This window comes from Triturus cristatus, chromosome 5_2 (assembly GCF_964204655.1).
Source record: "Triturus cristatus chromosome 5_2, aTriCri1.1, whole genome shotgun sequence".
Classification (NCBI taxonomy): domain Eukaryota; kingdom Metazoa; phylum Chordata; class Amphibia; order Caudata; family Salamandridae; genus Triturus; species Triturus cristatus.
Genome location: NC_140588.1, coordinates 1,070,083,894 through 1,070,110,930, shown reverse-complemented (window position 1 = coordinate 1,070,110,930; position 27,037 = coordinate 1,070,083,894). Strand labels below are relative to the sequence as shown.

The window sequence follows — 27,037 nt, the reverse complement described above, 5'->3', positions numbered from 1 at the left end:
AGCATTTAACCGCGAGGTTCATAATGCACTTAAGAGTATATGGTATGACGATATCTGGAAACAGTAGAAGGAAGTTGTTCCGACCACTGCAGACAGGCTCAGCTCATGCCAGAGCACCATCTCACATGGAACCAAGCACTCTGCCTTCAGGATTGTTAAGGCCTGCCATAGGAGTGACTTATAGGTTACCAGGTGTCCCATTTAAGGTTAGGTATAGGTATACTACACCTAAGTAAGAGGTGATTACACCAACTTACCCCAGCTGAGTGATCAGCCAGTTGTGTCAAATTGTTAGGCCAAGCCTGGGGTGGCATAATACATGCTTCAGCCCCTGGCAGGCCTTGGGTACACCAATGCCCTGGGTACCTAGTGTACACTGGTACAGGGGCTGACAGGGTGATCCACTTCCAATTGGTTATGCACCTAGGGTGCATAGTTTTAATTTAGTAGAGAGAACAGCAGGCTGGGGGTCTGATTGGCAGGCCCACAGCCTCAATATGTCAAAAAACCAGTGAAGCAAAAAGCAAAAATTTGGGGTGACCATAGGATAGCAGACCCTACTCTCCTACAGTGACATACAGCTGCAAAGCCCCACAGGGTCATGTACCCCCAGGTTTGTCTCTAGGACACCTCTGGCACCCAGGCTACAGGTGACATACATCTGCAGAGCCCCACAGGGTCATGACCCCCCAGGTTTGGCTCTAGGACACCTCTGGCACCATGAAGCCTACAGGTGGCACACACCTGCAGAGCCCCACAGGGTCATAACCCCCCCCCCCCCCAGGTTTGGCTCTAGGACACCTCTGGCACGCAGCCTATAGGTGACACACACCTGCAGAGCCCCACAGGGTCATAACCCCCCAGGTTTGGCTCTAGGAGACCTGGTACCATGAAGCCTACAGGTGGCATACACCTGCAGAGCCCCACAGGGTCATGTACCCCCGGGTTTGGCTCTAGGACACCTCTGGCACCCAGCCTACAGGTGGCATACACCTGCAGAGCCCCACAGGGTCATAACCCCCCAGGTTTGTCTATAGGACACCTCTGGCACCCAGCCTACAGGTGGCATACAGCTGCAGAGCCCCACAGGGTCATGACCCCCCAGGTTTGTCTATAGGACACCTCTGGCAGCCAACCTACAGGTGGCACACACCTGCAGAGCCCCCACAGGGTCATGACCCCCCAGGTTTGTCTCTAGGACACCTCTTGCACCATGACGCCTACAGGTGGCACACACCTGCAGAGCCCCACAGGGTCATAACCCCCAGGTTTGTCTATAGGACACCTCTGGCACCCAGCCTACAGGTGGCATACAGCTGCAGAGCCCCACAGGGTCATGACCCCCAGGTTTGTCTATAGGACACCTCTGGCACCCAGCCTACAGGTGGCATACAGCTGCAGAGCCCCACAGGGTCATGACCTCCCAGGTTTGTCTCTAGGACACCTCTGGCACCCAGCCTACAGGTGGCATACAGCTGCAGAGCCCCACAGGGTCATGTACCCCCAGGTTTGTCTCTAGGACACCTCTGGCACCATGATGCCTACAGGTGGCACACACCTGCAGAGCCCCACAGGGTCATGACCCCCCAGGTTTGGCTCTAGGACACCTCTGGCACCATGAAGCCTACAGGTGGCATACATCTGCAGAGCCCCACAGGGTCATAACCCCCCAGGTTTGTCTATAGGACACCTCTGGCACCCAGCCTACAGGTGGCATACACCTGCAGAGCCCCACAGGGTCATGACCCCCCAGGTTTGGCTCTAGGACACCTCTTGCACCATGACGCCTACAGGTGGCACACAGCTGCAGAGCCCCACAGGGTCATGACCCCCCAGGTTTGGCTCTAGGACACCTCTGGCACCATGAATCCTACAGGTGACACACACCTGCAGAGCCCCACAGGGTCATTACCCCCCCCCCCCCCCCCCCCCCCAGGGTTGGCTCTAGGATACCTCTGGCACCCAGCCTACAGGTGGCATACAGCTGCAGAGCCCCACAGGGTCATGACCCCCCAGGTTTGGCTCTAGGACACCTCTGGCACCATGAATCCTACAGGTGACACACACCTGCAGAGCCCCACAGGGTCATGACCCTACCCCCCAGGTTTGTCTCTAGGACACCTCTGTCACCATGAACCCACTTGTAATTGACCCTGGATTCACTCGGGGGGTTAACGGAACCCAAGTTGTGGCTCTGGACCCTTCTGGGTCATTCTCCCCCGTGTTGAACCCCTCTGCAGTTCTGCAGTTTCACGGACGGCCAGGTGCGGATCTGCGACACCTCTGGGGCCCGCTCACTGGTGAGCCAGATGTTATTACCCCGAAAAGTACAATTGGGCGGCATTTATCGCACTCAGTAGGGCAAGTTTTAATCAGGTGCAGTAAATATCACACCAGTTAGTGGGCACTCGACATGAAGGCCTCAGTCCCCGTCAAAAGGAAACGTGCACCCCAACTTTATAAGGAGGAGGGTAACACTGCAGGGTTCGGTGAGCTGCCGGTAAAGTCCAGCTGGCATGTGTGGCTTTGGCTGTTGGGCTGTTACCACTAGTAGTCATAGGCGGGGCATCCTCGAAGCATTAACTACAGGAGCGTAGGTTCAGGGGGGTGTATGGGGTGAAGCACCCCCCAAAGTAACTGCTCTGTCAGTGACGAGGCAGCATACTCGGTTCTGCTGCCCGTAACCAGGTGTTTATTTTATCCACACCACTGGGCCCAGGAGGGGGTACGTGAGAGCACAGACAGGGCCGGACATCAAAGCACACATCCGAATGAAACTGGCACAATCGGCCAGAGTGCAATGGGCTCTCGCTGCCTGACACTCACTCACTGTGCTGCTGGGGCGACCCCTCAGGGACCTCACGGACATCCCTTGGCGCCTTTGTCAGGGTGCGGCGCTGCATTCGGGGCTCGGAGCTTGAGCAGCGTAAGATCCGCGGTCTCTGCGCGCCCCGGATTGTATCTACAATTGGAATTCTACCCGTGTGTTCCGGGAGCCGCGCTCGCTCGCCAGACAGCAGGTGGACCGGAAGGAGGGGGAGACTGACATGCTTCAGGTGTGTATATTTACATTTTTGTCTACCACAGGCCGCATGTGCATTCTGCCATGTTTATGTACTCGACTTGTTCAGAAAGTCGGATGGACGAGTTTCATGTATGTATGTATGCATGTATGTATGTATGCATGTATGTGTTGTCCTGCCAACAAGTGCTTTGAAGCAGCCGTCAATTTATCAGCAGCGCTGTAAGAAAGTCAGGCAATAAAACTTTATTCTTACATGATTCTGGGATGTGCGTTTGAAGTCTAAAACTGGAGTATGGCGATTTGGGTGACCAACAGCTGGGCATCGGACAGGGCCGGCTTTTAGGGTGGTTAGCCCCTGGCGCTGAGCTTCGGGGCGCTGAGTTGGGGGTCACGGTTAGGAAATAACTTGGGTTAAAAGCGCTTGCTGCAGAGTTCCTCTTGGGTTACAGCAGGATTCAGGCAACACTAAAAATGTCAAGATAACCATGCACGCTGGTGACTGAACGCTGTGTTCCTGCTGGAGAGAAGTCGGAGTTTTGTCCAGTGGCAGTGTTGACTGTAGCACAGTGGGTTAACGTGCCTTCTGCAAAGAATGTGTACCGTGCAGAGAACTGTATTTATGCGGATAGCTCAGAGGGTTTCTGTTTTTGTCACACAGATCCTTTTGTTACTTGCTGGTTATAAATAACAATCGTAATATAGCACAGTGACCTACGAACTCAAAGAGCTGCACGCAAACTGCATGATATGGGTTAGAACGTTGTGTCTTTCATTATCCAAATGTTCCTAAAAAAAGGTGGGTTTGGATAGAACCACATTCTTGTTTGTATAAGCAACCCCAACCACGGTGGTATGTTCTAAATCCTATGTTTTTGTTTGTTGAGGCCAGCCGCTCTTAAAACATGCCGCCTACTTGATGCGATTCCTACACCTTGTAATCCTCCTTGTCTTATTTAATGTTTCCTATAGACTGATTTACGCAGGTATGATTCATTGTCTCTGCATAGTTAATGTGTAAAGTGCTCTGACACCCTACACTTGTACGAATAGCGCTATAAAGCAAATGAAATGCATTTGCAAGAGGGGTTATGGAGAGCTGGAGAGCTGAAGGGCGGTGATGGTGGTGGTGAGGAAATCCGTGGAGAAGGAGGTCATTTAGAGTAGCGGGGTGCCGAAAACGTTTGTCACTCTGGGAGAACCCTGTGGTAAAGGCAGCCCTGACATCAGACTAAGTTGCATAAACCAGGGACAATAAAAATAAAAGAGAAATGCTCCTTTTGAAGTGTAATTTTTTAATTTTAACTTTTTGTCCTTTTGTGACTCAGTGGCCTGGTGTAGGATGAAACTTAAAACACTCCATGTTTATCTCCCAGTCTTTAAAATCGAGCTTTGCAGGACTGGTTCTTTTGCTAGCACAGGGGTCTCCAATAGGGGTGGGCGGAATTTTCGAAATTCACTTTCGCAAATTATTGCGAAAATGTTAAAAATCTCCGCAAACACGGGGAAATATCGCGAAGATGCAGATGTTTTTTCCCGCCCGTTCGCGGTATTTTCTACATGGTCGCGGCTCGCCAACTTACCCATGTGGTTGCTCGCGGGCGCGGCCATCTTGTTTTCACTTCTCGCGGTGCATGGTCAAGAGAAGAAAGACGTGATCGCGTGACGAATGACGTCACTGCGGGCGCGAACTGTCGCGAGACAGCGCAAATGGCTACCAACAATCCAACATCTCATGGAGAACGCGACCGGATCGGGAAAACTTGTCGGCGAACGCGGGAATTCAGGTAAGGCGATCGCGCGCACGCGAGAATGTATTATTTTACAGCGCGAGCAAGCAAAAAAAATTCCAGTAAAATGCGGACTGCGGAAATTTTGACATTTTCGCGCTCTCCGCGGAACGCAAAAATGTCTAATTATCGCAATTTCCGCGCCCGGAACTTTAGCCCAGGCCTAGTCTCCAACCTTTTCTGCAGTGAGAGCTACTTCTGATCAGTGGAAATCATTGTGAGCTACTGAAGGCCGAGCCACCCAAGCATTGTTACCAGATGCCCCCGGCCCAGCTTCAGTGGCTGCGAGCCCAATGTCCACAGGGCCAGATGCTAGGGTCTGAATAAAATACTTTGACGAGAGTGTACTATGGCAGGGCTGCCATGTGTGTCAGAGAGTGTAGTCTTTGGACATGTATGAACATGACTGAATGGGATGTATGGGTGACAGAGCCTGTGTTGTTTGTACTAGTGGCACAGGACATAACCTTCGCCATATGGGCACCGTTAGAAGCACAACACAAACATACAAACATTGTTTGAAATGGGAGAAATTTAAAGTGCAGAAGACTGTTCTGCAAAAATGTTTATAATATTAAACTTATAATATGCACTTAAAAAAAATGCCTGTATTTTTCAGTTACAAATATGGCACTGTGTCTACCAGCTACTGGGAGCAAGAGGCCAGCTTCATCTCAAGGTGACATTTTGAAAGGGGAGACAAATAGGTTTCCATACATTCCATAAAATGTGTCATTTCAATCATCTTCCATTTCAAAGGGTCACGTTTACAAACAGCAGGTACCTCGCTCCCAGTGGCCAGTAGACACAGTGTCATATTTATAACTAAAAAATACGGCAAATTGTTTAAATGCAAGGAATTTAAAGAGAAGAAACAGGCTTCATAAAACATTAAGACTTAATTCGCGTAATTGAAAGAGAAAAACATTAAGACTTTATATCTCATTGATATATTTGTCTTCACTTTAAATTTTGTTGTATTTAACAAAAAAATACTTTTTTACAGTTATAAGTAATGCACAGCGAGCACGACAAACACAAGGAGATGGACGGAGCGCTGAAAGTTTTCAAACGCTCACCCCCAGTCACAGATCTGGGTTGAATCCATCATCGCTCTTTAGCTCACTTCAAGGACGAGGCCTGCTGTTTGTAAATGCGACACTGAAACGGGAGAAAATTAAAATGAAGTGTTTACTTAATCATGAGGCTAACTCACCATTTTAATTTTCTCACATCCAAAAGCCTCCCATCACTGCCTCAGTTCTTCAACTCTGTGCCCCAGCCTGGGGCATAAATCTGTCTGAGCCCTGCTCATTGTCAGGCCCTGCTATCTGCCTGAGCCCCCATCCCCCCCAACCCCCCCCCCGCACTGGCTTGGGAACGCTCCCTGCAGGTGTGGGCTAACTTGGGCCTAGTACCATGTACAGATCGCGACGAGGAGGCGCGTGCACGCCTAATGAGATGGCTAACGGGAGGGGTCGCTCCCGTTCGAGCTAAAAAACACCATTGCCCTAGTTTTAAGTCGTCCCAAACGTTATTGGCCGCTTCCCGAGTGGGCAGGCTGACCCACAGCTCACACACCAGTACAGTACCGATGAAACCACTAATGGCTGACTCCCAACTAACAGCACAGACGGGGCTCAGCGGGCTACACACAGGGAGCTACGACAAAGTTCTTAATGCGTGCAATGTGGTTATCATGCACAAACTAACTCTATGCAAAACTTAAACCTGTCTGCTGTAAAGGGGTGGATGCAACCTAAACAAATGATGACGTGATGTGAGCGTCTGCTCTGTTCATTCAAACTAATAAAAACAGATTTAAAACAACAACAAAAAAAATCATCAGGTCCTTGGATCTGCAGCCTGATGATGATGTAAAATAAACCCACCCTTCCCTCAATTTTAAAAGGAAAATGTGACTGTGCCCATTTAAAAATCAACTCAAGGCTGCGAGCTACTCTGAAGGTGTCTGGGAGCCACTGGTAGATCAGGATACACCGGTTGGAGACACCCGACTTAAAGGAAACTGATTTGGTATTTTGGAGACAGATACCGAAGTGAGGAGTACAGACACTACTAAAGCCGGACATCTTAAGGATTTTGGGGGCCCTGGGCCAAACATATTTCGGGGGCCCCTGTTCAGAACAGCTTTGAATTTATGATCCAATTTGAGCCCGTTTCCCACGCAGTTTCTGCTTCCTCAGCTGCGTTAGTGGTCCAGTTTGCATCATACGCATTAGTCTATATATTCCCGATGTAAACGGACGCAAGCAGCTGACAGCGTTAGGATTTAGTGTTTCCTGCCCTGCTATATTAATACTTTTTAAATTGTATATGTGTGGCCGAATTACTCTGTGCTTTTTAACAATTTCTCCTACCTACGCACACTTACACATTTCTTGATTCTGCTTGCCTACAAATCCTTAGCCGCTTCGATTCGCATCTTGCTTTTCCTCCAGTCCTGGTCCGCCGCGGCTGATACTCCGATTGTGCGGAGGGCTGGGGCTACTATCGGGCTCCTCACTTCTGGCAACGCAGTTTCCACTTCCTCAGCTGCGTTAGCGATCCAGTTTGCATCATATGCATTAGCCAATATATTCCCGATGCAAACGAACAAACGCAGTGAGCGCGCCATAGGCAAGCCTGTCTGTGCTGTGAGGCGTCCCGGAGGCGTCCGGCGCCGGCCATGCTGCCCATTTCCCCTCCGGTGAGTTTCTTCCACTATATTACAATAGAAAAAACTGCTTAGCCTTAGGCGGCTACCATTATGTCAGTGTACAGCGGCTGATCCAAGCTTGGAGGTAGACTTTCGATGCAATAAGTGCAACTGGTCTCTCCTCCAGCCCAGGAATCTCACACCCAAGATCCTCCCACGCAACAATAAGTGTAAAAACAATAAGAAAATAGAGGACTTATAGGCCACCCTTTTAAATTGTCACTCTATGCGAAAGCATGAACCACACATTTATGGCCTACTTTTAGACGAACAGCCTAATTTTTTATTTTTCACTGAGACCTGACTGTCTGAAGCCTCCAACCCTACTATCACCTTGGCCATCCCTACGGGTTATAAAATCCTTAGGAGAGATTGGGAAGGGGGGCGGTGTCGCCATAATTTACTGTAAAAAACTAGACTGCTCTCCCATCCCGATGGAAAACATCAAGAGCGCAGAGTCCTTAGGCTTCCGCCGTACCTTATCCCCCCATCATAGCACTGCTGGTTTTCTGATTTACAGACCTCCCAGTGCAATTGGAAATTGTATTACTACGCTTAATACAGCCACCACCTCCCTGGCCTTAAAATACAACAACTGACTTATTCTGGGAGATTTCAATATACATATGGACAATGGAAAAGACCTTCAAACAATTTCCTTGTTGGACACGCTGCAGGCCTGCAACACGTTTCCATCTATTTCTTCGGCCACCCATGAGAAGGGCCATACTCTAGACCAAATCTTTCACAACTTTGACATATCAGTAAGCTTACCTCTTCCCATTATCTGGTCTGACCACCTCCTATTAAAATTCATCATTCCCAACTCTGCCACAGACCTCGGGCTAATGCAGGGCAGAAGGACTCTAATTACAGGACGTTCCATAAAATATCCATCCCGATTTTAGCAGATGACCTCGGTCATTCCTCACCGGAGCTGGCTGGCTGCCCCGACTCGGACACCCTCTCAATATATTCATGGCTCCGAACCAACATTGGTACAGTGGTACCAGTTGTTTCCCGCTCCACAAAGAGTTCGGCCTCACCAGCTTCATGGTTTAATGACTCCCTCAGATCTAGCAAAAGAAATTGTAGAAAAATGGAACGGAAATGGCGTAAATCCTATCTACCTGCAGACAGGAAGGTGTATAAAGACAACTTAAAAGCTCATTACATTCTCGTGAAGGCAGCCAAGAAAAAAGTATTTCAAACCAAGATAGAAATTGCCCAAAATAAGAGTAAGGAAATCTTTAGTATAGTTAAATCCTTTACCGCCCGAAAGCCAGCACAAAAGAAGGGCCATGCACGGAAGAATGGTCTAAGCAAATAGCTCAATTCGTCCTCAAAAAGATCTCCGTTATCCAACATGCCTTCACTAACAGCTCAGAGGAAGAACTGGCCTTCTACCTTGGTTCTAATAGCATATTTCACCTCTTGGATCCTCCATCTTCACTAGCTTTCCCTGAGTTTCAGCTTGAAGAGTCACTGACCCTTCTCCAAAGCATTAAGTCTGGCTCTCCTACCGACCCATGTCCAGCGAATATCCTGAACCTATTAGCTCCCACCATAAACCCCACGGTAAACTAGCTCTTTAATGCTTCCCTCGCCTCAGGCAACATTCCGAAATTATGGAAGAATGCTAAGCTTCTTCCACTAATAAAAAAGGCTAAGGCCAAACCTACGAACCCTACCAACTACAGGGCAATCTCCCTTCTTCCGGCCCTCTCCAAAGTATTAGAGAAGCATGTAAACAAGGCTCTCCAAAAATACATTGAAGATGGGAAGCTCCTTCATGAGTCCCAATCCGGTTTTAGGGCTAACTACAGTATGGAGTCCGCTCTGCTGGAAGTGACTGAATTTCTCAAGGGTAAGCTGGACCAGGGAGGCAAGGCTGTTCTGATACTGCTCGATCTGTCGGCGGCCTTCGATACGGTTCCAGATGAGAGGCTCCTGGAGAGACTTGCTAACATTGGCCTGGGGGGACCGCCTTAACATGGATGTCATCCTTCCTGGCAAACAGATCTCAGGACATGGTAATCCAGAAACACCTGACTGGAGCTCTTGGTTACCATAAGATCCTGCCCGCGGAAAAGGAGAAAATAAAAAATATAGGAAATGTCATAGACAAGACACTCTCCATGTGCTTTCAAATCTAAAATCTAACTGGCGTTTGCTTTGGCATACTCCGGATGCTACAAAAATTCCTGCCACTGTTACCGCTTGAGAGCTTGAGCGCAGAAAGATCGTGCTGCAGGCTCTGGTGACATCAAAGCTGGACTATGTCTTCCCAAATTCCTTATCCAGCGCCTACAAGTGGTACAAAACGCGGCGGCCAGAGCCTTCCTGAGACCTAAAGCCAGATCTAGTATGACCCCCTATTCTTAAGTCTCTACACTGGCTCCACATAAAAGAACGGATCGACTTCAAAGCGATGACCATCTTCTTTATAGCTTTCCCTGGCTCAGGAGCTGGCTACCTAAATAAGCGCGTTAATCGCTACACAACATGTAGACCCCTAAGATCTTCCAATGCCAACCTGGCCATCGTGCCTAAAATATGCCGTGCCCGTACTGGAGGCAGATCCCTCAGCTTTCTAGGCGCAAAATTGTGGAATAGCCCCCCTGAGTCTCTGAGACTACCCACAGACCTACTCTTTCAGGAAAAACCTGGCTTTTTAATAACTGATGGGTCTTTAACGCACATTTTCCTCCCGCTGTCAAGCGCCAGGACACTCTAGTCTGAGTAGCTGCACGATTTATTAAATACACTATTTCATTTCATTAGGGCTCTGACAGTGCAAAGGAACACTTGTTCAAATTCTAAGGGGCCTTATTTATGAGGCCTTGCTTCACTTTTATGCTGCGGGTACGTCACTTTTTGCAACCGCGTAAAAAATGTGCCATGTTGCCCCCTATGTTCAAAGTGGCGCATCTAGAGAGATGCATCACTTTGTAAACCCCTGCACCACATTATACCTGCACCAGGTATAATGTATGCAGGGTGGATGTTGCTTTGTAGAAGTGACGCATTGAAATCTATGAGAACTCAGTGCGCCACTTCTAGGATGCCATTGCGTCAATATCTATACCTGCCTCACAGCAGGTGTAAGACTGATGCAGGCAAGCCCCATGTGAAAGGACACATTGCTGGAGTTGCGTCTATTTTCAGACATACCCCAGCAATGCATCACTTTTGCGCCTACAGATATGTCAGAAATACTGACTTATCTGTAACTCCTTGCGACATGATGCATCATGCAGTAAATATGACGCATCCATCATGCGATGCATCACTTCTCATAAATAAGGCCCTAAATGTGTTTGCATCTAATGTTCAGGGATAGTTATGTGCGTTTTCAATATTGTAACACAGCAGCAGCTCACCAATATTACTGCATATCATTTCTTTGATGCCCTCCCATGTCTTATATGTTAGGCATTGTTTTGATCTAAAAGAAACTTTTTTTATGTATATTGCATGAAACAAGCACAACATTTCTCTGCAAAATGGCTGCACTAGACTCTCACACATCAGGTACATAAAAAAGAAATTAAAGGAAAACAGTATTTAAAACAATCTGTTTAAGCAATATTCAAGGTCATTAGGGCAAAACTCTGGAGAACAGAGCTGACTCTGTCAGGGGGCCCCCTGAAAGGCTGGGGCCCTGGGTCAGAGCCCACTTTGCCCATGCATTAAAACGTCTCTGAAAGCCTCGCTATGAAGGAGTAAAGCTCCTGTCTGGCAAAGCGAACATTTATCCACATGTTGCTTTGTCTTACAAACTGGCACTGCTTGTACCAGTTACTAGCAATGACCGCAGCTGTAGCCGACTAAAACTGGTAAACAATTACCTTAGATCCGCACTGACATTTGAGGGAAGCAGATATCGCGGATGAACTGAACTTGGACAGCACAGGTTCAAAGTGGAGCATTTTCCAGGATCGACACGTTTCGGCTTAAGGTCCCACTTTACTTTGCTCCTAGCCACAAACAATGCTTCGTTCTTCATACAGGTCCCACGCGTTATGATTTCGATCCGCTTCTCTTTTGTGAATTGGGGTTTATCTGGCCTAAAGGTTTAATAAACAGACTAGCTGAATTCTAATAAGTAGTGAACAAAAGTTCTGATAGTTCTAGACCCGTGGAAAATAATAACATTCAAATTTCAGGTAAAAGCTGTTTGTTTCCAATTACAAGTGTTCCATGGCGCCTTGTCAGCGCGCGCTAAGACACTTTAGATACAGTTACTGCAGTTTGCAAATACACAGTAGACACCGAGTTCTTCGCTAACTTGGGTTGTGTCTTATGACTGCATTACTGCGACCAAGAATGTCCCTGCTTTACTAAATAATTGCATTAATGCCCCTAAACGTGTCCGGTATTCCCTTCCAGGGCCCTCCGTCGGCGCTGCTGTTCTCAGTTGAGTCCACCATGCTGCTAGTTGGGATTCTCGGACTCGCACCCCCCTAACGTTTTTGACTAAGTTACTCCCCTGATTCACTACTCCAATGGGACCAGGTTTTACCACTTCTGACCCTGCTGGTCCTGCTCCCAGCATGCATTGCGGCAGTGGTGGCTCCTGCCTTGACACATAGATTGCCCAGGGCCAGCTCTGGCTAGACGTGTTGTGCTTCTCATCAGTACAGCCCCTGGGGAGACGTGGACGGTGGCCTTTGGGTCTGAGGGCAGCAGCCCCCACCATCTTGCACGCGCCATTTATACAAAGATGGGGTCCCCATCGGCCACTGCTGGTGGTCTTAGAGCCTGGAGGGGAACCAGACGGTCTCATTCGTGTATATCCTAGTGTTCACAGTGAGGACTGTTCTCACAATCACATAATTGTGAACACTGACATTCATTAACAGCAAAGAGACAACACGTCATTGGATGTAATGTATAGAGGGGGCCCGCAGCCATCACTACTGCGCCCCAAAGTTGCCATCTCTCGCCAGGACCTATGATACGGGGTGTAGGGGTTGCAGACTGCACGGGGTCACAAAGGTGGTACCGGAGACCACCCGTAGCTCCGTACCTGCACTAATGCCGACCCCACTGCTACCGAGGGCGCGTGTAACTCTTTACCTGCACCTCCACTCACAGCGGTACTGACATCACACATGCCAAGCGCACCTGTACTTACAAGACACCCCACCCCCAATCCTGAAACCACCTGTAAGCCCACCTGTGCCCCCAACCCACCTGCACTTACCGAGAACACACGTGTACCTGCCCTGCACACCTGGATCGATAACTGCCCCACCTGCAGCGGCACTGGCCCCACGCGCAGCGGTACCGGCCCCACCTGTGTAACCAGGACTAACCTGTGTGGAGTCTACGAACCCCGGCCAGCCGGAGCTGTTCCACACAAGCCGTCTGCGTACTGTGCCATCCCCCCCCCCCCCCCCCGCAATAAAAAAAAACCCTCCTCCGTCAGAATCGTGTTGTGCCAGTACCCCCAGGGGTCAAGACAACCACACACCCCACTTCCAGGACTTTTCATCAGGTGTCAGGTTTGCATCTAAAGCCCCGGCTCTTCATCCGCCCACGCCCCGCCCGCCTTTAAGGACATGTAAGCGCTGCTGAGACTTGTATAGCGCTGTGTTGAGAGGAGTACGGACTCGCAGCGCAGAGCACCCCGCCCCAAAATATAGAGATTCCGAGGGTCATTACATGGGAATCTACAGAGAGCGGCCCTAAGGACGCGGGGGGGGGGCAAAAAAGGGGGCGCTGACACGGCTTGCCCCCGCCCCACGTGATCAATTAAAAGTCAGCCGTTTCCCACGGCGTCTGTGTCAAATCTCTCAGAGAAGTTGTACGGAATTTGTTTCCTTGACGGCCAGGACGGCACAAAGTTCACTTTAGGAAACAAAACCCACAATTAAAGCATCGGCTTCACCTGTGTACGAGAGACGCGTCATACATCATGTTTGCTAAACATTCACGATGCGCTCGAGCCATGAAATAAAGTTTACGTTCACAAAAGAGCAGACACTTGGGGGGGTGACCTACCTGACCCTCCGGCTCCCCTCTGTCCACGGGGTGCTCCGGGTTCCTCTCGGGACTCTCCGAAAGATCCCCAACCTTCTCACCTGCCCCAGACAGGCAGAGTGCAGCCGGCCCTCCGAGCGTGGGAAGAGCAGGGGAGGAGGCGCGGCTGGGGCGGACAGCGCCACCTCCTGGGCATCGCCTTCCATACACTACGAAGAGTATTCAGAGGAGGCTGGAGCACTCTCACCTGCTCCCTGAGGGCGGCTTTCACAGTCACTGCTGCAGGGAGGAACATGCACGGAGGCAGAGCGCCACCTTGTGGGCATCACCTGTTCATGCAGCCTGAAACAACATTCACTGATTGCACCCCCCCCTACCTGCTCCTGCTCAAAGGAGGGCAGCACTTCTAAGGACCCTGGGCAGCAGAGCGCCACCTTGTGGACATCACCTGTTTGTGCAGCCTGAAACAGCATGCATTGAGCGCACCTTCCCTACCTGCTCCTGCTCAGAGGAGGGCAGTAGGCCCGGAGGAGCAGAGCGCCACCTTGTGGACATCACCTGTTTGTGCAGCCGGAAACAGCATGCTCCACAGGGGGGCACAGACCGACCCTCTTCCTCTTCCTCCCCTTTCCCCTGTTCCCTCCTCTCCCATTCCTCCCCCCACCCATTTTGCCCCCCCCCAACACGGATGCCATACCGCTAGCTAATACTCTCTCCCTCCACTCTGCACCGTCCCGGAATTCCAATTTTACCTCCCCCCCCCTACCCCTACCTGCCACCCCCCTATTTAGTCTTCCTCTCCTACAACCTGTTCCCCAAGCTACCTTCACATACATTCTCCATATTCCTTCCTCTTCTCTTCTTCTTCTCCTGCTCCCCCCTCGCCTTGTACCCCAAATTCTTCACTAACCCCTTGCATCTCTCTTTATCCCCCCATTCCTCCAGTAATGCTGCTCAGCCCTCTATCCCCCCTCGGTAATCCCTTCCCTTTCCCTCCCTCGGACCCAGCAGTTCCACTTTCTGTCTTCAACTACCCTTCAACCCAACCCCCTTCACTCTGCCTGGGGCCCGTTCCCTCACATCCACCTCTCCTAGCTTACGGGACCTTTCCAACCTCTTCCCCTCTCTTCTACCCTAACCAGCCATTCTATGACTCCCCCTTTCCTCTCCTTGCTTGCTGCCCTCCCTCATCGTTCCGCACCAATTTCCCCCTAATCTCGACCTCAATTCTTACCCTCCCTACAACATCAGTTCTTATCCTCCCTACAACATCAACAAAGACAACTCTCTCTTCACCTCTGATGCACCAACAACTGCTCTCAACCACCACCTATCTCCACCTTTGAATCTTGTACCCCAACACCCCCCTCGCACTCCCACCTCTCCCTGCCCTCCCTCGCCAACTGCACTCCCCCCTGTACCCATAGAGCCACCTAACTTACCGTGCTCAGCCCTACGGTCTCTGGAAAATAAGTTAGGCTCTCTCATCACCTCCATCTCCCAGCTTGAAGCTGCCAGCTCACTCTTAAACACCAAGATTTCCACCTTCCCTAACACCCCAACTCCCTTGGCAAATACTTCCCCAAACCCCCGAGAAACACCTCGCCCCCACGCCCCAAAAAAGCCAATCACAGTCTGTCTTCTGCAGACATCACTAACCTACTGGCAAGATACAAGACCTCGAACGCCACCCCCCCTTCCACTTTCCTCTCCTAGTAACCCTACTATCTACACTCTTCCGACCATCTCTTCTGTCAGAACGAATTGTCTGCCTTCTTCCTCCCGGGCACCCTCTTACAAGTATAATATCCCCATAACCTCTCATAGCCCATTCACCCGTGTCACCAAAACGGTCTCGTCAGAGTTGCGCTGTTTGCTGCACAACTGCAGATCTGCAATGAAACACAAACTGGAAATTTCTGACACCATCATCCTTCACAATCTCAACATGCTCTTCCTCACAGAGACCTGGTTCAACCACACCTCTCATTCTATGTTTGATCTTCTGTTACCCACAGACTACTCTATCTTTAGAAACGACAGAACAGACAAAATTGGGGGAGGGGTTGCAATCCTCTTTAGAAACTCCCTTCAACTTCAGGCTTTTCCTAACAGCTCCTTCCGTTCCTTCGAATGCTTCTCTCTTGAGCTTCAAGTGCAACACTGCCCACCCTTCAGATTCCGTGTCATTTACCACCCGCCTGGTGGCTGCTCTTCTTCTTTCGTAGAGGAACTCTCCGACTTCATCAGCAACCAATACTCGCAAAGTGACAGATAGATCTTCCTGGGAGACTTCAATCTTCACTGGGGATCGTTGGAAGATTACTCTGCTAATATGCTGACCACCTTTCTCTCAGCAATTGATCTTATCCAACACTGCACTGAAACAAAACACTCGGAGGGCTCAATTCTGGACCTTGTTATATCTAAAGCAGACCTGCTTACTATTGCTATCCCTATTCATGTGGACTGGTCTGACCACTTCCTCTTCCCCTTCTCTCTTCACCTATCACACTCTATAACTCTTGGCCAACCTAAAAGGACGACTGCCTGGTTCCGTAACGCTAAAAACATTGACCTCGACTCTCTCTGTGATTCTGCTATGCTTTCACTTCCAAGGCTAGACCCGAACTTGGATGTCAACGATCTCGCCTCCCAATGCCTCTCAGTCCTTGCAGTCGAAATTGATAATGTCGCTCCACTCCTAAGCAAAAGGAAAAGGCCCACTCCCTCAGCACCGTGGTTCGATAAATCCCTTAATGAAGAAAGGAAGAACCTGAGAATGCCGGAGAAACAATGGAGACAATCTCCATCCACCGCTAATCTTTCTATTCTACGTTCAGCAAGATCAAAACACCACAAACACATCTTCCTTGAAAAAGCATCTCACTTCAGAACCCTCCTCGACTCAGTCAAAAACAGACCCAAAAAACGATTCAACCTCATCAAAAATCCAAACTGCTCTCCCCCAACCTCCAAGCCGGAGGATTCTCCAAAGAAAGCAGCAGATTTCGCGATATTCTTTGACGAAAAAGTGAAATCATTGGTGGGTCAGGTCATTCATCCTACCCTTCTAGAGGAGCGTAAATCCTTAGTCATTTGGCAGAACTTCAACGCCATCTCTGAAGATGCCCTTCTCAAATGCATCCTCGAAACAAAGCCCTCCAACCATTCTCTTGACCCCATCCCTAGTGACATTGCCATTGACTTCTACACCCACACTCTTTCTTATTGCACCACTCTGGTTAACTTCTCCCTCTGTCAAGGCTCCCTTCCTGTTTCCTTCAAAAATGGGCAGGTCACCCCTCTGCTTAAAAAACCCACCGCCGATGCGAACAACCTCAAGAATTGTCGCCCCATTACTAACCTCCCTTTTCTTGCGAAAATCACATAAAGATGTGAAGCGAAACAACTCTCCCGTCATATCATGGACAATGATCTTCTTGACAATTTCCAGTCTGGTTTAATTAAAAACTGCAGCACGGACACAGCCCTGCTGCAAGTGATCGATGATGCGCTGCGTATACTCGATTCAGGCGAGTCTTGTCTTCTGATTCTTCTAGATCTTTCTGCAGCCTTTGACATTGTCAATCACAACACTGTCCTTAACACTCTTCAACAGAGAATGGGCATGGAGGGCACTGTGCTTAAATGGTTTGCTTCTTTCCTTTCAGACAGATCCTAAATGGTCAAAATAGGGACCGGTCTTTCATCTTCATTGGCGGAAGGGCAAGGTGTCCTTCAAGGCTCTATCCTTGCACCCACATTGTTCAATCTCTATTTGGAGCCATTGGGAAACCTCCTAAGTAAATCTGGGATCCTTTACCATCTCTACGCGGATGATACCCAAGTCTACCTTAAGGTGTCCTCCACACACGATCTCTCAATCCTCAACTCTACTCTCCACTCCATTCAAAACTGGATGCTAACTCATCAACTCATTCTGAATCCTTCCAAAACAGAAGTCTTCCTCCTCTCAACCTCTCTCTCTCTCTCCTCCTCCTGTTCAATCTTGGATGGATCAGCTGAATCTACTTAACTCTAAACCTATCATTGTCGACAGCGCAAAATCCCTTGGTGTCTTACTCGACAAAAGGCTCAATCTACTCTCCCACATCAACTCCATTGCAAAGAATGCTCGATACCAACTGCGCCTTCTGTGGGGGATTCAACGCTTCTTCCCGGAGCAAGACCTCAAAACCTTGGTCTAATCGCTGGTTATTTCTAGATTGGACTACTGCAATTCTCTTATTACTTGTCTCCCCAAATCCCACCTTTCCCCTCTTAAATCCGTTCTCCATTCAGCGGCTCATTTTATATTTGGGGCCAAAAGAAGTGACCACATCACACCCATTTTGTCTTCCCTCCGTTGGCTTACCATCGAGGCAAGATCTATCTACAAGACGGCCTGTATCACCCACAAAGCCTTGCACACTTACTCCCCTCGCTACCTGGTGAAAAAACAGAAAATCTCTGGAGGCTCTAGACCATCTCGTATTGTGGAAAAATTACTGCTTGAGCCCCCCACTTTCAAAAGGGAGAGATGGATGGCTCAATCCTTCTCAGGCAATGCGGTGAAAATTTGGAACTCGCTTCTGCCGCAGCTCCGCACCACCACCTCTACCCAGACCTTCAAAACTGACCTTAAATCGCTTCTCTTCCAAAGACATTTCCAGAACTAATACACGCCCTTTCAAGTCCCTCAAGAAAGTTCTTTCACTATTGTAAATTTGTATTCTATGCCTAAACAAGCGTAATCCCAGTGTGTTTTTGAGTGACTGCCATCTATTGCTGTATTATACTTCTTGTATCTCATTTGCTTCTGTAACATGTACATTTGTAACATTTTTCTCATGTAACGTAACTGGTCCTATTGTGAAGCGCTCTGACACCTTTGGGTAAAGTCCGACCCATATAAAAATGTATAAATAAATAAATAAATAAATTGAGCGCACCTTCCCTACCTGCTCCAGCTCAGAGGAGGGCAGCAGGCCCTGGGGAGAAGAGCGCCACCTTGTGGACATCACCTGTTTGTGCAGCCTGAAACAGCATGCATTGAGCGCACCTTCCCTACCTGCTCCTGCTCAGAGGAGGGCAGCAGGCCCTTGGGAGCAGAGCGCCACCTTATGGACATCACCTGTTTGGGCAGCCTGAAACCACATTCACTGATTGCACCCTCCCTACCTGCTCCAGCTCAGCAGTGATGGATTCCTGCTCTTTCAGAGGAAGGTAGCCCTTCTGCAGGCACGGGCGAGCAAAGCGCCACCTTGTGGACATCACCTGCTCCTACACCCTGAGATCAGGCCAGGACGTTTGGAAGAGCTCCCGCATACTCTTGGATTAGCAACGAGTGCTGAGTGCATGCTGGGAGTATGGCGCCACCTTCTGAACATCCCCCATGCCTGCAGCCGGAAGTCATACGCAGAATGGACGAATAGCGCAGCAAGGATGCCAGGGCCCCTGGTGCAAGACATCAAATAGGGCATTTAATGATAGTTTAAGGTGTTCATAAGTAAGGAGATGACCCGGGTGAAGACTGTAGTCCGCCATAAGGGTTTGAAAGTCTAGTAGTTTGCCGATACAAACCAATCCCCCAATTTTTGAGAGGCCTGCAGCATGCTACTGATGAGTTGCCCTGAGTCCTGTGGGAAGCCCTAGCAAAGGTAGTGCAGGACAGTGACGGCTCCTCGAGGGAGTGCTGCGGGGCGGAGGGGGGGAGGGGCAGGGTGGGGGGTAGTAACTCAACGAAGTTGAGTAAATAAATAAGTATAACGAATTACATTGCGCGTGCACAATGTAATTTGTTTTATTTATTTATGTACTTACCTCGGTTCGGCCGTGTGCAGGTCCGCAGGGTTTCTTCATGTCAGTGAATTTACTGGTTCGAGTAAGGCAAGAGAAAGATGTGCAGGTTACCACAGGGTGGCGTTCAGGCGAATGGCCAGCAGGAAAAAATTAGTAATGCAGTAAGCCGTCCTTAAAACCTATATGGGTAAACCCCATCTCATGCAGGGGCGGCCAGACAGCCAGTGAAGTGCCCGCTGGAGCTGGCAGCCAAATGATAACATTCTAAGTCCGCAAGGGCTCATCCAATCACAGTCACGGGTAGCTGTCTAGAGGAAAGAGCTACCCGGCGGAGCCCCAAAATCAGACGTGGGACATGTCTATAGAAGGAATGAGAATTTAACTGGGGAAAGCTTGCAAAACAACACAAAAACCAGGGTAGCAACACCATCTTCATGAGTGCCACACGGCCTATTACCGAAAGACCAAAGAAATCAAACTGGGCTCGGAGGGATCGTGCCACTCACCCAGATTTTCATCCTGTAAATTAGTGGGGGGATGGTAGGTATGAATCCCTAGCTATCGACAGGTAACCAATTCCCAGTTCAATCTGACGTCTAATTGCCTATAAAGGGGAAACACTCCTACATGTTTGTTAGAAGGTGGTTCTGACACTATGGGCCGCCCGGATTTTTTGCTTTTTGAGCACCTAATTGTTGAGCTTTTACTGTGGGGGAGCCTCATAAGTTGGGACTCACCCACAGTGAACTCAGGATGTAAGAGACTGCATGGGGATTTTACTGGTGTTCCCCTGGCTTGACCAGGCCACTGCGCAGCAGCTAGAGTAAGGGACACCGGGCTTGTTACATGCAGACACATGTGAACATGCGTGTGCACACGTGTACGGGCTGCGCAGGGGAGATTCCTTGCGTGCGCAGTCCAGGAGCAGCTACAAAGTGAATGGTGTGGCAGGACTTATACAGTATTAGGTGGTGATATGGAATAGGCTTTATACGCTGGAAAGAAATATGCCAGGGAAAGTCAGTGTGTTTTACTGTGTTTTCACTTCATTATTTCCCTAAGGGAATGTGGGGCCCATGGCTAAATTAACTTCCACAAGGCCTACAGTTTCCAGACATGCCCTAAAGTCCATTGTATTGGAGGTGAAAAGAAGTATTCTGCAGAGTCCAAAGTCATATTTGTACTGCTTTTGGGTCATCCAGAACTGTCATATTTCTGTAAGCCAGCCAGGACCAGACCCAGGCTGAGGGCTGACCTCAGCTGGATGGATTGATAACCTTTCTTCCACAAGCTAGGGCCTCCTCTCCACGAAGAGAAGATGGGAGGGGGATACAGGCTCATCAATTAGCAGCTGTCACTGGGTGCCAGGCACCAGGCTGCACCAAGGAGGGAAGGCAGTGTGGGGGATGAGGCTTCAGACATGTGGCCAGAAACCCTGGAGGACACCATTTTGAACAAGCCCAGAGGCTGGACAAGAAGGAGGGAGCAGGGGCAGGGACGTGATGTGTCGCTGTTTGATAGGACCAACAGAGACTTTCTGCCAGCCCCCTACTCAACTTTTAAAAAGTGCTTGCCCAGGAAGAGAAGGGCTCTCTGGGGTGTGGTCTGCTGAGGGTGAAGGTGCTGGAGCCTGGCGCAATGGGCAGTTGGAAGGAGAGACCCCCTGACTGCCCCCAGGACCCTATCAGCACCAGAAGAAGAGCCCAGGACTGGTGCACAGAAACAGGGGCCTCTGCGCAGGGAGAAGAGAGTCCCAGAAGGAGAGCCTGGCGAGAGGCTGGCGCAGGGAGCCAGTGGAGACAGCACCCTGCTGAATCTACCCTCTGAGAGTCCCAGAGGGCAGAGGAGAGTGTTCCCAGTGGCGGGGGCTGGTGAGTCCCAGAAGGAGAGCCTGGTGAGAGGCTGGCGCAGGGACCCAGTGAAGACAGCACCCTGCTGAATCAGAGACCCTGAGGGAAGAGTAGAGTGTTCCCAGTGGCGGGGGCTGGTAAAGAGGAGCATGAAGCGCCCCATAATGCCTGGCCAGGCATTTGGAAATCTGCCGTTTTGGTGCTTTGTGGCCCCCAGAGGAGAGGGGCCACCCTCACTTGTGAAAGAGGTGCTGGGGGAGCGGCTGGGGGAGCACAGTCTTTCCCCCCCAGCACGAAGAAATCTGCCATTTTTGTGCCTGGTGGCCTCCAGAGGAGGGGGTCAACCTCATCTGTGAAAAGGGGTGCAGGGGGGCGGCAGGAGCACCGCAGTCTCCCCCAGCATAAAGAAGAACAGTCCACCCCTAAGTTTCACGGGGCATCTGAAAGAATAACCCCTCAAGGGCTCAGCAGAAGGGCTGAGTTGGGGATGTCTGGAGAAGGGCATCCCCTGGAGGTGAAGTGGTGTAATTGCACCGAAATGCATTTACTATTGGTTATTTCTTTTTAGGTGGACTGAAAGTCACATGTGTAAAGTGAAGTACCTGTGTAAGGTGATGTTAAGCTAAATGGAGTTATGTTGCTGGACCCTCCTGCTAGGGGGTCTGGCTGTATTTATGTAATCCCATGCTTTTACCTGTGATTCCTTTTAAAGTGAAGAGGCGCACTGCAGGAGAAGTGTAGTTGCCAGGAGTACTTCTTTTGAAGGGACTGTAAGTCACATGTGTAAGGAGATGTCATAAGTCAAGTGGGGCTATGTTGCCAGACAGTCCTGCTAGGGTGTCTGGCTGGATATGTGCAATCCTGTGATTTCATCTGTGATGCCCTTAGGGGCTGTAATTGCAATGCATTCAAAGGATCAACCAAGGTGATGAGTACTGTCATTCTAAAGTGTGCGTAAACATGGATTCTTGCTGCTGCGCTTAGGTGAAGACCCCAGACTGCTAGCCCTTAAGATATAGAGGTGCATACTTTATGGTCAGTAGGAGATGCTTAGTCAGGGTCATGTGTCACCAAGGCAGGTTTACCCCTTTTTAATGCTTGTTGTGGTAATGGGGTGGGTCGCCACTGGGATGGTGCCAGTGCGCAGGGCCCTCGCTCCAGGTTATGTTCAACTAACTGCATTGGGGCAAGTTGATGTGCATACATGGGAGTGGTGGTACTAGACCCCACCCCCCCTGCGGGAGGGGTGGAGATGTTATGCAATGTCACAAAGTAATTCCAACAGCTTATGTATATTTGTAAATTGGTGCATAGTATTGAGTGGTGTGTGTGTTTAATAAATGTACTCTTACTTTTATAAAGCAAAGTACAGACTGGACAATCAATTATTGAGTGTTATTTTTGTGCACCTGCAAATGGCGATTACTAGCCCACACCACCTCCCTTGAGTAAGCCTCAGACTGCTCTGCAACGCTACCCTCTGAGAGTCAGGCGCTACAATTGGGTGTTTGGTTGACAGTGAAGGACAAATGTAGTCATGTTATTTGTGCAGGCCTCACAGATGCTGCCTCGTTTTCCAACAATGTTAAAGGAACACTTCTTACATTTTCAACATCTTTAACTTGCTCTTACATTTTGTGTCATTTACATTCCAAATACTTTGAAGATTCCACATAGACTTTGGCACTGACGGAGGAGCCCGACCACTGGTAGACCCTGCTGGATGGCAAAGGCACGCGTGAGTGGATGCTCGCCCCGGGCACGACCTCCCAGGGGTCTGCCCCGGCTCACCCTTCACAAGCACGACCAGCAGCTCATGCACCAGCAGCTTGCCAGGGTGGGTGGGTGCTGCTGGTTCACCCCTCTGACGGCGCCTCTCTGCTCCTCTTCTCTCTGCTGAGACAAGTCCTGGGGTACGCAGCGCGTCCGATACTCACGGCGGACCCCTCTTTTAAGATGTGCCCCCCCTTCTTCTCTTCCTCATTTGTCGGTTCTTGGTAACAGCACTTTGAATCAGTGTCTGCCTCCCTTCTGATCCCGGTTTCACCCCCCTCTTTAATTCTCTTTGATTGTAGTGAATTTTTTGTCCTGCATTTTCACCCTTTGTCCTAAATGTTTTAAAGTCGTGTCCAGCATTAGCCTCCATGCCGGGTGCCACACCACTACTCCAGGCCTCTGAATTCTGTTGCTGGTTGTGCCCACCCCCAACATCAAGCTTTGTTTTCAGAAAATGCCCTCCAGCCTGTGACCTCAGCCACCCCGGCCGTGCTGGCCCGAGGCAGCGGGTAACAGCTTTCGAAAGCTATTTTAAACTTTATTTATGGAAAGGATCCCAGCTCTTGGCGAAAGAGCTGTTGCCTCCTGGGATCAGCAGAGCGTCAGCGAGGGGCGGCGGGACCTGTTGAGAAATGTGTAATTATTACTGTTAACCCTATCGAGCCTGCTACCGGCCAGGGTGGCAGACCCTTCCCCTTCACCCAGACACACCCTGGAAGAAGCGCTTCCGGGTCCCTCTAGCACATTTCGGCGGCCCCTATCGCCCCTACCCCAACCAGCCCCCGTAAGCTGCGCTTCCGAGGCCCTGCAGCTGGCCCATACAGCTCGCCACCTAGAAACACCCTGCGAGAAGCGCCTGCACGGCCCTCCTGCAGCACACCCACACAGCTCCACCCCTCCCCACCAGATACTGCAAGCAGCGCTTCCAGTGCCCTGCAGCTCACCCACACAGCTCCACCCCTCCCCACCGGATACTGCAAGCAACGCTTCCAGGGCCCTGCAGCTCACCCACACAGCTCCGCCCCTCCCCCACCCAGGCAGACCCTGCAAGCAGCGCTTCCAGTGCCCTGCAGCACACCCACACAGCTCCACCCTCCCCACCAGATACTGCAAGCAACGCTTCCAGTGCCCTGCAGATCACCCACACAGCTCCACCCCTCCCCACCGGATACTGCAAGCAACTCTTCCAGGGCCCTGCAGCTCACCCACACAGCTCTACCCTCCCCCACCCAGACACGCCCTGCGAGCAGCGCTTCCAGTGCCCTGCAGCTCACCCACACAGCTCCACCCCTCCCCCACCCAGACAGACCCTGCAAGCAGCGCTTTCAGGGCCCTGCAGCTCACCCACACAGCTCCACCCCTCCCCCACCAGATACTGCAAGCAACGCTTCCAGGGCCCTGCAGCTCACCCACACAGCTCCACCCCTCCCCACCAGATACTGCAAGCAGCGCTTCCAGTGCCCTGCAGTTCACCCACACAGCTCCACCCCTCCCCACCAGATACTGCAAGCAACGCTTCCAGTGCCCTGCAGCTCACCCACACAGCTCCACCCCTCCCCCACCCAGGCAGACCCTGCAAGCAGCGCTTCCAGTGCCCTGCAGCACACCCACACAGCTCCACCCCTCCCCCACCCAGACAGACCCTGCAAGCAGCGCTTCCAGTGCCCTGCAGCACACCCACACAGCTCCACCCCTCCCCACCAGATACTGCAAGCAATGCTTCGAGGGCCCTGCAGCTCACCCACACAGCTCCACCCCTCCCCACCAGATACTGCAAGCAACGCTTCCAGTGCCCTGCAGCTCACCCACACAGCTCCACCCCTCCCCCACCCAGACAGACTCTGCAATCAGCGCTTCCAGTGCCCTGCAGCTCACCCACACAGCTCTACCCCCCACATACAGACAGACCCTGCAAGCAGCGCTTCCAGTGCCCTGCAGCACACCCACACAGCTCCACCACTCCCCACCAGATACTGCAACCAGCGCTTCCAGTGCCCTGCAGCACACCCACACAGCTCCACCCCTCCCCACCAGATACTGCAAGCAACGCTTCCAGTGCCCTGCAGCTCACCCACACAGCTCCACCCCTCCCCACCAGATACTGCAAGCAACGATTCCAGTGCCCTGCAGCTCACCCACACAGCTCCACCCCCCCCCACACAGACAGACCCTGCAAGCAGCGCTTCCAGTGCCCTGCAGCACACCCACACAGCTCCACCCCTCCTCACCAGATACTGCAAGCAGCGCTTCCAGTGCCCTGCAGCACACCCACACAGCTCCACCCCTCCCCACCCAGACAGACCCTGCAAGCAGCGCTTCCAGGGCCCTGCAGCTCATCCACACAGCTCCACCCCTCCCCACCAGATACTGCAAGCAGCGCTTCCAGTGCTGTGCAGCTCACCCACAAAGCTCCACCCCTCCCCACCCAGACAGACCCTGCAAGCAACGCTTCCAGGGTCCTGCAGCTCACCCACACAGCTCCACCCCTCCCCACCAGATACCGCAAGCAACGCTTCCAGGGCCCTGCAGCTCATCCACACAGCTCCACCCTCCCCCACCAGATACTGCAAGCAACGCTTCCAGGGCCCTGCAGCTCACCCACACAGCTCCACCCCCCCCACCCAGACAGACCCTGCAAGCAGCGCTTACAGTGCCCTGCAGCTCACCCACACAGCTCCACCCTCCCCCACCAGATACTGCAAGCAACGCTTACAGGGCCCTGCAGCTCACCCACACAGCTCCACCCCTCCCCACCAGATACTGCAAGCAACGCTTACAGGGCCCTGCAGCTCACCCACACAGCTCCACCCCTCCCCAGCAGATACTGCAAGCAACGCTTCCAGGGCCCTTACAGCTCACCCACACAGCTCCACCCCTCCCCACCAGATACTGCAAGCAACGCTTCCAGGGCCCTGCAGCTCACCCACACAGCTCCACCCCTCCCCACCAGTTACTGCAAGCAACGCTTCCAGGGCCCTGCAGCTCACCCACACAGCTCCAACCCTCCCCACCAGATACTGCAAGCAACGCTTCCAGGGCCCTCCTGCAGCTCACCCACACAGCTACACCCCTCCCCACCAGATACTGCAAGCAATGCTTCCAGTGCCCTGCAGCTCACCCACACAGCTCCACCCCTCCCCACCAGATACTGAAAGCAACGCTTCCAGTGCCCTGCAGCTCACCCACACAGCTCCACCCAGACAGACCCTGCAAGCAGCGCTTACAGTGCCCTGCAGCTCACCCACACAGCTCCACCCCTCCCCACCACATACTGCAAGCAACGCTTCCAGGGCCCTGAAGCTCACCCACACAGCTCCCCCCCTCCCCACCAGATACTGCAAGCAACGCTTCCAGGGCCCTGCAGCTCACCCATACAGCTACCCCCCCCCCCCACCCAGACAGACCCTGCAAGCAGCGATTACAGGGCCCTGCACCTCACCCACACAGCTCCACCTCTCCCCACCCAGACAGACCCTGCAAGCAGTGCTTCCGAGGGCCTGCAGCTGGCCCATACAGCTCAAAAACCCTGATCCACCTAGAAAGGCCCTACCAGAAGCGCCGGCACGGCCCTCCTGCAGCTCACCCACACAGCTCCACCCCTCCCAACCAGATACTGCAAGTCAAGCAATGCTTCCAGGGCCCTGCAGCTCATCCACACAGCTCCACCCCTCCCCACCAGATACTGCAAGCAACGCTTCCAGGGCCCTGAAGCTCACCCACACAGCTCCACCCCTCCCCACCCAGACAGACCCTGCAAGCAGCGCTTCCAGGGCCCTGCAGCTCACCCACATAGCTCCACCCCTCCCCACCAGATACTGCAAGCAACGCTTCCAGGGCCCTGCTGCTCACCCACACAGCTCCACCCTCCCCCACCAGATACTGCAAGCAAAGCTTCCAGTGCCCTGCAGCTCACCCACACAGCTCCACCCCTCCCCACCCAGACAGGCCCTGCAAGCAGCACTTCCAGGGCCCTGCAGCTCACCCACACAGCCCCCCCCCCCCCGCTATCCACCCAGACAGACAGACCCTGCAAGCAGCGCTTCCAGGGCCCTGCAGCTCACCCATACAGCTCCGCCCCTCCCCCTTC

The 27,037-nt window shown here is 51.6% G+C and overlaps 1 protein-coding gene across 4 annotated transcripts in view; it reads right to left on the bottom strand.

The window, feature by feature from the left end:
* Positions 1 to 13,846, bottom strand: part of GDPD2 (glycerophosphodiester phosphodiesterase domain containing 2) — a 423,676-nt gene extending 409,830 nt beyond the window's left edge. Inside the window, exon 1 of one of the 4 annotated variants that reach the window (XM_085608385.1) lies at positions 13,541 to 13,846. The gene's annotated coding sequence lies outside the window, so the exon portion shown is untranslated. Of the gene's footprint in view, positions 1 to 12,740; positions 12,907 to 13,540 lie in introns of those variants that run through there. The other 3 variants (XM_085608381.1, XM_085608386.1, XM_085608383.1) reach the window with 3 other exon arrangements.
* Positions 13,847 to 27,037: the final 13,191 nt, after the last annotated feature.